We start from the raw sequence: 10,140 nt of genomic DNA, 5'->3' as shown, positions 1-10,140 counted from the left end.
ATAATATCTACCACATGCATTACTGGGAAGAGTAAATGAGACCCTTTTTGTTTGTTTGTTTTTTGTAAAGACCTTTAGTTTAGTCCCCTTTTATTCTAATCTAATACCTTGCATAATAGTGGGTTAGTGCCTGGCTGCTGTCCCAGACTGTGACTTTGCAAGGACCATGACTGTGTCATACTCAGCTTTGTATCTACTATAGCTGCTGCTTGTTGTGTTGCCCCCAGCTCAGGTCTGCGTTAGAGTCCCTCAGCGGCTGCTACAGCTCCCGTGTCATGGGCACCGTCCAGGGGCTTGTGGCTAGGTGGAGTTGGTTCCCAGCACAGAACAACAGTATACATACCTGGGGGCATGGAGCGGGAATCTGGCATGTTTGGGCTTGCTCCTACCTGCTTGCAGGCTTCTGATGTGCTCCCTCCATTTTAACCAACATCCATGCCCAGGTTCTTGAACTCAGCCCCCATCTCTTCTCTTGCTAACCACGTTGTACTCCCTCGTCTGTTGGCTGCTGACCTGACTGTCCAGTGGCTCTCAGGGCCTCACTAATATAGCACTGTCTGCCTCAGAAACCTGTGGTCACATAGGAGGGACCCCCAACTGACTTCTAACTCTCTCACCTGGACTCTGTGCCCTAGTGGACACCTTGCTACTAGCTTCTCTTCCCAACTGGACTTGTCCCACCCTGACCCATTCAACAAACACACATTGAGTATGCAAAGTGTGCCAGGTTCTCTGTGCTAGGGAACACAGAGATGAAAGACAAGGTCCCTGCCTTGAACGACACCTACGATGGCCCCCGTCTTTTGTAAAAGGATTGTCCAGCCTCTACAAGGTTTTCTTGCCCACTTTGATGAGTGGAGCCCTAGAGCTAGCTCTTTTTTTTAGATTTATTTATTTATTTGCGACAGAGCAAGTGAGCAACATGAGCAGGGGAGAGGGAGGGGGAGAGGGAGGAGCAGACTCCCTGGTGAGCAGGGAGCCCAGTATGGGGCCAATTCCAGGACCCTGGGATCATGACCTGAGTTGAAGGCAGATGCCCAACCGACTGAGCTACCCAGGCACTCCTAGAGCCACCTCTCTTGACTAGACCCTCAAGAATCACACAGGGCAGGAAGCAGTGAGTTGAGAAACAGTTATTGAATACTTAACCTCTCCAGGTACTGGGGATGCAACAGAGACTATGAAATATTTTCTGTCTTTGCAGAGCTTGGAGTTTGTGGTAGGCAAAATAATGGCCCCCAAAGATGTCCATGTCTTAATCCTTGAATACTTTGAATATACTATGCAACACAGCAAAGTGAATTAAGGCTGCAGGGGAGATTAAGATTGCTAATCAAGTGACTTCAAAATAGAGTATAAGTCACCTAGCTGACTCAGTTGGTAGAACATGTAACTCTTGATCTTGACATCATGAGTTCAAGCCCCACACTGGGAGAAGAGATTATTTAAAACAAAAAAATACAGAGGGTAATCTGGATTATTTAGGTGGGCCCAATGTGATCACAGGATCTTTAAATGTAGGAGACAGAGTCAGTGTCAGAGTGATGTGATGTAAGGGAGACTTAACTGGTCATTGCTGCCTTTGAAGGTGGAAGGAGCCATGATCTAAAGAATAAGAGCACTATCTAGATGCTGGAAAAAAGCAAGAAAACAGATTCTATCTAGAATCTTCAGAAGGAACACAGCCCTGCTCACACCTTCTTTTTATCCCAGTGAGACCTATTTTAGACTTCTGACCTCCAGAACTGCAAGATAATACATTTGTGTTGTTTTAAGCCGTTAAGTTTGTGGTCATTTGCAATAGCAGCAATAGGAAACTAACACAAAGTTCAAGTGGGAAGATGGGAATTAAAGAAGAAATTATGGGGATGCCTGGGTGGCTCAGTTGGTTAAGCATCTGACTTTTGATTTCAGCTCAGGTCATGATCTCAGGGTCCTGAGATCGAGCCCTATGTAGGGCTCCAGGCTCAGTAGGGAGTTTCTTCGAGATTCTTTCTCTCTTTTTCCCTTTGCTCTAACCCCTTCTCTCTTACATAAATAAATCTTCTTTTTTTAAAGGAGAAATTATAGTTCAATGTGATGAGTGTGGTGATTGGAGAAGTAGTGGATGCTGGGGAGTATAAGGGGTGCCATCCCAGTCTCAGTGAGCACAGCTGGGGAGCCAGGCAGTGCCTCCTGGAGGAAGTGGACTGGGTACTTGCAGGAGGAGAGGATGGGTCAGATGAGAGCCTGCTGTAATCAGGTGAGGGGGGATCATGATCTGGTTGGTCAGAAGTCCAGTGAAGATGTGTGGGAGGATCTGGGTGACTCTGGGCTGGTTTTTCTGCCTGCAGTTCCTCCTTTTTGGAGAGGTATTTAGCTAGAATGTCCAAAATGTAAAAAGTGGATAAAGAAATTGTGATATATTTATATAACAGAGTATAATACCACACTTAGAAAGGTAAAAAAATATTTTCACAGAAAAATATATAAAAGGCACAAATCCTTGAGCCCCCACAATTTTCACTGCTAAGAACTTATTTTGCACTTGTGCCTTCACAGGAGTTTGAAGGTAAGTATACAGGAGGCTCTCTGCTGAATGGCTTCTAGTCATTAAAAACAAGAAATAACTTAAGTTTCCACAGATGGGTGATTCATTACATTTGAGCTATCCATGGTGTAACATTCCATGAACTTACGGAAAGCAAAAAAGATCCATTTGGCCTGATAAGTAGAGTGACCAGAAGCTTTATCCAAACCAAAATCTCTTTTGAGAGTAGAAAATAGTAGATTCTATTGATAAGTATGCTGGGACAGCAGGTGTAACCTAGGACTGTCCCAGGCAAACAAACTAGGACATATGATCACACTATCAATAAACAATAATCACCAAGGACGATTTTTAGGTGAAAAAAGCAAGATGTGTAAAAATCTGCATAGTACAATTCCATTTGTGTGTGTTTTTAAGAAAGGATATACTCTCATAGTTACATAAATGCTTTTTTATAAAAGAATGTATAAGGAACTAATTACCATGAGTGTATCTGCGGAGGAGAACAAGACCATACTAGGAAGTTTTTATTTTATTTTATTATTTTATTTTGAACCTGTATTCATTTTAAACTCTCCAATGGGTACTTAAGTTACTTTCATAATCAAAACACAAAGTTGAATATATATATATATGTATATATATATACATATATATATATTACTTTCACAAAAGAAACGCAAATTCAAATAAAGTCATGGCAAACCAAATACATATTAATTAGGAGTTTGATCCCAATCTTCCTCTGGTTCCTAGGTTGACACGCCTCATCTCGACACATACTGCCAAGTCTGAATCTCAACAGCTGCAACAGGAGATGATGGGCAACAAAACAGATGAAGAAATAAACACATCAACATCATATATGATAAAAAAATTCCTCTAGGTTTCAATTGGGACAATAATAAAAGTAGAAGGTAAATTTTCTAGAGAAAGATCTCTGTTAATTTTTTTTTTTTTAATTTTAGAGAGGTCGGGAGGGATGGAGGGGGAGCAAGAGAGAGAAGAATCCCCAGCAGGCTCTGGGAGACTTGATGTGGAACCTGATCCCGTGACCCTGAGATCAAGACCTGACTGAAAACCAAGAAATTGGAGGCTCAGATGCTCGGATGCTGGACTGACTGAGCCACCCAGGTGCCCCTAGAGAAGGTCTCTTTAAAGCTGCAGAATCTCCGCTCAGATTGGGGGGAGCAGGTGTCCATTTGTAGAAAAAGTTTTTCCTCTATATTCTAGAAACTATTGTAGGACACTAAATTCTTCCTCCACTCCTTTTCCTTCTGCACTGAAAAAGGAATGCATTTTAAAGCTTTCCTTCTTTAGATGATAAGTTCCTTCCAAGAAGGGAAGGGCTGAATCTTAGGTCACTTGTCCACCCGCTTCCTGAGAGCAGGTCACTTCCTCAGTCCTTATTGTGGACCCCGCCTGAGATCATGGAGGGGGGGCGGCAGGACTATTCTTTGGCTTGGTGGTTTGGTCAAATGGCCTTGGAGGGGTCAAGTTCGTCTGTTGATTTCCTTGGATTTTTGCTACTCTGAAACTTCTCCTTGGGGGGCCGGGAGGGGGGGATGGAGGGACCCAAACAGGTCAGAAGATTGAGAGGGTGGAGTCAGTGTGACCGCTGCCCTAAACAACTTTTTAATACAGAGAATCCCTATCAGACTCATTCTGTTCCTGCCCTTTCCTGACTTTTCAGGATTACTTAACTTTTCTGGCCTTGGGGAGCTTTTCCTCACAGCGAGGGGGCAGGAGATAGGGGGAAGCACTCTCGTAAGCAACCCAATGAGGGTCTGACCCCCAATGAGGCTGCCTCCAAAGCACTCCTGTAAGCAACCCAATGGGGGTCTGACCCCCAACTACGCTGCCTCCAAAGCCTGTGATATCTCCACACTCCGGGCTCATCTCCTCTTGTTCCTGGGGGAGTTCAGTGCCTCCTTCAGGCAGGGCTTTTCTCAGCTGTAAGCACAGCTCCTTCTGTCCTCCAGCCGCCCCACATCCCATTCCCATCCTTCCCATCCCTAACTCCTGGTTCAAATACCGCCTGCCTTTGCAGGGTACCCTTCCGGCCCCATTTCTTTCATGAAGATCTCCCTGAGCACTGATATCATGGAGAGACGATACTGGATTTTGGGGCACCTGGGTGGCTCAGTGGTTGAGCATCTGCCTTCCGCTCAGGTCTCGATCCTGGGGCCCTGGGATCAAGTCCCGCATTGGGATCCCCACAGGGAGCCTGCTTCTCCCTCTGCCTATGTCTCTGCCTCTCTCTGTGTCTCTCATGAATAAATAAAATCTTAAAAAAGAGCGGATTTAAAAATCCTTCAAAAACTGTGCAGAAGATTATTATTATTATTATCACTGATGATCTTACCTAAGAGGCACATTCAAGCTTCAGGCTTAGCACGGTGGCAGCCTGTGTGTGGGAGCATGGATTCTCCAGGTTGGCTTTTCCAAACAGGTGACCTAGAGCAGCAAGGGGAACTGATGGCCTGCAGGGCCAAGGAGACCTCTAGCTCAGGGTGAGAGAGAAGCCAGCCAGAACCAGCCTGCTGGCAGGAGGGGCAGGGAGAAATCAGGCTGCCGTTTGCACATCAAATCCCACACGGTTTTGCTTCAAATATGAAGGGGTCACTTCCTAAGAGGGAGACAGTTCTTCTCACGGCTTACCTGACACGCCACCAAAACAACTCTTGGTTGCTCTCTCTCAGAATACAGCAGGGTATAGTGTGGTCTCAGCACAGAACCTGGGACACTCATTCAACCAGGACAACCTGGACATTCCTCTGACCAGAGCATTCTGGCTGTCGTCGCCATCCAGACACAGGGGTTCCTGTTTCCAGATTTGTTAGTAGAAAGAGAATCTGGGCTTGGGTCAGAGAATCATAAAATGTTAAGTGGTAGAAGGGAATCAAGGAGAAATTCAACACTCTCTGATAAGCTAAATGAGGCCTAGAGAGATTTCAGAAGTGGTTCCCAAATGCCAATCCTTATATCTGTTTTCTGGGGGATGGGGGTGGGGGTGGAAGGAAGGACAATGTAGTGAGTTTAAAAAAAATTAACTAGATGTACTCTATTTAAAAGACGTGCCTTTAATTCTGAAATTATGGTCTTCTTCTTCTTTTTTTTTTTTAGGATTTAAGGTAATTTTTAATATTCTTTAAACAAATATAACTATACTTGAAATTCCAAAGTTCAGATCCCTTGGGGATTGGGTAACTCACCAAAGGCCCTATACATCTAGTCAGGGGCAGAACTGACTTTGAATTTCTATTACTCACTGTTTTCTTCTAAGCCACAGAGACACTTAACAAATGACCTGGGGTAAATGATTTACATCCTGAGCTCCAGATTTTGCCATCTGTAAAATGAGTGATAATAAAATCTGCCCTGGGTCACCAAGTATTCATGAGGTAAAAATGAGGTAATGGAGAAAGAAAAACTCTGAGAAGTAAGGTTTTTACACTGACCAAGGGCTCCACAAGTCAACTGATTCCTGAGGCTCTCGCTGTGTGGATTATTTGCTCTGAAGACTGTACTAGTTTCCTAAGGCTTCGAGAACAAAGTACCACAAATCAGTGGCTTAGAACAATAGAAATTTATTCTGTCACAGTTCTGGAGGCTAGAAATCTGATATCCAGGTATTGGTAGGATCATACTTCCTCTGAAGGCTCTAGGAGACTATCCTTCCTTGCTTTGTCCACTTCTGGTAGCCCCAGTTTCTTTGGCTTCTTACAGCAGAACTCCTTTCTCTGCTTCTGGTTTTCCTTGATCATCTTCTGTCTCTGTGACTCTGTTTCTCCACACAGTAGTGCTCTTTTCATGAGGAAACCAACCATGTCAAATTAATACGACTGCATCCAAATGTGATTTCACCTGCAATGAGCCTCTTTCCAAACAAAGTCATGTTCCAAGGTACTAGGGGTTAGGGTTTCAACACATCTTCTTTGCAATGGCAGGGGGAGGGGGGAGGGACACACAACTCAACCCATTACAAAGATCATCCAGGTAAATCTTAAGTTGAGTTTTAAGTGGCACCAACTGCCCTGACTCTAAGGAAAGCAAATTTCAGTTACCCTACTCTTCCAAAAAGGACCAGTATGAGGCAAAAAACGAGAAGTGGGGAGGCTGGGGGCGGAAGAAAATTAAAGCAGTTGGTTAATCAACAAACAGAATCCTTGGCTCCTGAGATGCAGCACTTATGGCTCTAAAAACTTGACCAAGCTTGAAAGCAAATTCCAGGCTGCGCTCACTCCTTGGAGAACTCTTAGCCAGAGTGCTGCTCCCCTAGAACAATCTGCATTGCCAGAGAGAGGTGAAGCTTTCTTAAGTCAACACACTTGGGCCTGAAGCAATATTTGTTTATGAAGGGTCTGAGCTGGGTTCTGCTCTGCCAGGAGTGGACACACTGGTGGCGGGGGCATTGCTGGGCAGTCTGGTCTCGCCAGGCCCTGGGGCCAGTTGAATCAACACCAGCACTCTTCTTGTCTAGCTGCAAGCCTCCGCTTCCTTCCCAGAGAGGTTTTTTGTTTTTTTTTCTTCTGACTCAAAGGTCAAAGGCAGCTGTATTAAATTCTCCCAAGGACTGGGCCAAAGAAGGACATGATCAGAAGGAACTCTGCTCAGATCTTGCAAAGCATTCTCTCTCCATCAAGTCTGTGAACCCTGAGAGATGTTCCTTGAGGATGACAGGGCTGCATTCTGGCTTTTGCTGGCCCTCGGTACTTTTGCCTTTGTGGGCTCCTCCCTCCATACAAAAATATTAAAAATTATGTTTTATATAATTCGTATAAAGATTAGCATAATTCAGTCTGGATGCTTATTATATATCCATTGATATTACATACAGTCTTCCTTCTGGTTTTAAAAGAAATTAAAATTGAAACATTTTTATTGGTCCTTAAAAATCTCATGGGACCCTTGGCACTGTGCCTACTGTGCCTATGGATAAGTCAGCTCTGGGGAGAGACTATGCTCTTTTTAAGCATGTGGTCATGGGAACAGTGAGGGGTGTGTGTCTGTATCCCTGTGTGTGTGTGAGTGTGATTTAGATTTAGGAGATGATTTAAAATCAATCCAGTCTGACCACAGAGGAATGACCAAGATGACCTCTTGAGGCCCATGTAAGCTGAAGGAATAAGGATTAAGGTACCAAGCCCTTTCTCCTTAGAGTTTGGTTCTCTCTTTCCTCCTTTGAACCCAGATATATATCCAAATGGAAAGTACATCTACCTTGTTAGTGGTTCCCTCCTACCCAAGTTTGATATCTGGATATCTTGCCTCACCATAGGTCAAAAATGTAGAGGTAGATATGCAAAACAGGGTGATGAGAAGGGGAGAAAGCCAGAAGGAATTACGTGGACCACTAGTCTAAACAGGGGGCTGAGGCCTGAGATTATTGCACATCAACACAATTCCTTCCTTGCGGAGGATCCCAAAAAACATTTTTCACTGGGGCCAGAACTATTCATGGTTTTGAGCACAAAGTATTTCATCTTCCACCTATCCTAGTGCTTAACTACCTGCTCCTCCATCAAGGAAAGTTGTATCAGTTTTACTGAGTCTAGGAAGCATTCACTGAGTCACTAGACTCACTTGTGGGTTGGCAAACTTCTGTAAAGGGCCAGCTAGTACATATTTTAGGCTTTGCAGGCCTTAGAGTCTTTGTTCTACTGTGATAGTGCAAAAGCAGTCATGAGTAATATGTAAAAAAATGGCCATGGCTGTGTTTCAGTAAAACTTTATTTACAAAAACAGATGGAGGCCCAGATTTGGCCTGTGGGTTGTAGTTTGCCAAACCTGGACTACCCTATCTTTCTCTTTCTGACCACATCCCATTCCTTTTTTCCAGAACATTTCTTGAGTGTCTATTATGTGCTAAATACTGTTAGGGACATTATTAGGTCTTATAATATTTAAGTTTTCCTATTTTTGCTTGTTTCTTCAGTGGCATCACAGGCTCTGCTTTCTTCTGTGTTCTCCATGAGGTGTAACATAGTACTGAACTGAGTATACTTTGGCTTCTTATGATATTTATTGCTTACATTTTTCTGGCCTTGAAATCAATAGGGAAGGCCTTAGTTAAATTCACTAAAATCTACCAATTTGTATTTGATGTTCAATAACCTTTCCTTTCAGGCTTCTGCTTTCCTAATGGAGCAACCTCCAGCTCTTGCCTGCAAGGCCCATCCTATAGAGCTTTGCTGGCAGTTAACTATATTCAATACCTGTCAGTCAATAAATATCTATTTAGCACCTACCAGTATACTCTATTTTTTTTTTTTTTTTTAAGATGTGATGCCTACTCTAAGTGTTTATAAACTGTGGCTATTGGTGGCACACCATAAACCACATGTACCTTTTGAAGTCCTTTCCCACATTGCTTCTTGGGTTGGCTGGGTGGCTTCCTCAGCCAAAGAACTATTAACACACATGAAGCAGGTAGGTAAGTACTTGCATACTGGAGCTCTACTTCTTGAAATGCTCCCTTTTAGAACTTAGCTGCCATGCTGTAAAGAAGCCCAGGATAACCTGCTAGAGAGGAGACTATATGGAGAGGCCCCCGAGAATGAGGCATCATATGGAGAGTAGGGCCAGCCAGCCCCAGTGGTTCTAATCTCCTCAGCTGAAGTATTAGACATGCGAGTGAAGCCTTCTTAGATCTCCCATCACAATTGAGCCTTCAGATGACTGCGGCTGCATGAGAGACACTTAGCCAACTGGCCAAAATGCCACTCAACTGATCCCAGCTCATATTATAGAGTTGTGAGTAATAATCATTTAAGTCACTAAGTTTTGGTGTGGTTTGTAATGCAACAATAGACACATTAGTTGATAATCGATAGACACTAATTAGGAAGAGTGTACACACACAACCAAGAAGATGCACAAGGCCATACCTGCTGGATCAAAGACTTGTACCAAAGACAAGGGTAGGCAAGGCTGGAACAAAACCACTGAGGAAGTGTTCTGGGCCTGAATGACAGACAGGATTTGAATATGTGGAAAAGAGCAACCTACGCAAACAAACAGTGAGAGCAAAGACTCATCTCTCTCTGGACTACATGCCTCTAAAGGAAGACTCTGAGCGCTAAAAGTATCCCTAAGGACTGACTCTAATGATGGACTTCCAGGAATGGTGACGTAAGGAGGCATTTTAGTATGTGGCTGAGGCAGCCTCTCGTTTCTCTCAGAACATACACGTGGGTGGCAACCTACTCCACTTACTCATGAAGCCAGCCCTGATATAAATAATCTATTATCAATTTAGAAAACTCCTAAGGCTAATTCCCCAGAACCCTAATAGGAGCCTCTCTCTTGGGAATAGCCAGGAACACTTAGGTTTACACTGCTTATTTTATAAAATGGCCAAATGCAAGGTTTCAGGGTCCTGTTATTATTCATCCTGGTCCATCTTGTGTACTAATGATTTGATTTCTTGTTTATCTACGTATTACCTACTTTTTGAAGGCTTATAGTTTCTCTGCCAGCTGAGTTTCTGGTTCCCTGATGGCAACACCATTGCCTGAGATCCAGAGTTCAACAATGATCACACTATGTTGTAGTTGACTGTTCTCTTCTCTGCAATCCCTACTAGAGCAGGAGATCCTCAAAGACAA

At 43.7% G+C, this 10,140-nt stretch overlaps 1 protein-coding gene across 3 annotated transcripts in view; it reads right to left on the bottom strand.

The window, feature by feature from the left end:
- Window positions 1-3,099: 3,099 nt before the first annotated feature.
- Window positions 3,100-10,140, bottom strand: part of DTL (denticleless E3 ubiquitin protein ligase homolog) — a 75,697-nt gene continuing 68,656 nt past the window's right edge. For 2 of the 3 annotated variants that reach the window (XR_007411808.1, XR_007411806.1), the window contains exon 17: window positions 3,418-10,140. This exon is cut by the window's right edge and continues 24,776 nt beyond it. The gene's annotated coding sequence lies outside the window, so the exon portion shown is untranslated. Of the gene's footprint in view, window positions 3,336-3,417 lie in introns of those variants that run through there. The other variant, XR_007411807.1, reaches the window with a different exon arrangement.

This window comes from Canis lupus, chromosome 7, assembly GCF_003254725.2.
Source record: "Canis lupus dingo isolate Sandy chromosome 7, ASM325472v2, whole genome shotgun sequence".
Lineage (NCBI taxonomy): Eukaryota > Metazoa > Chordata > Mammalia > Carnivora > Canidae > Canis > Canis lupus.
The sequence above is the reverse complement of the archived record's forward strand: the minus strand, read 5'-3'. Positions and strand labels throughout refer to the sequence as shown.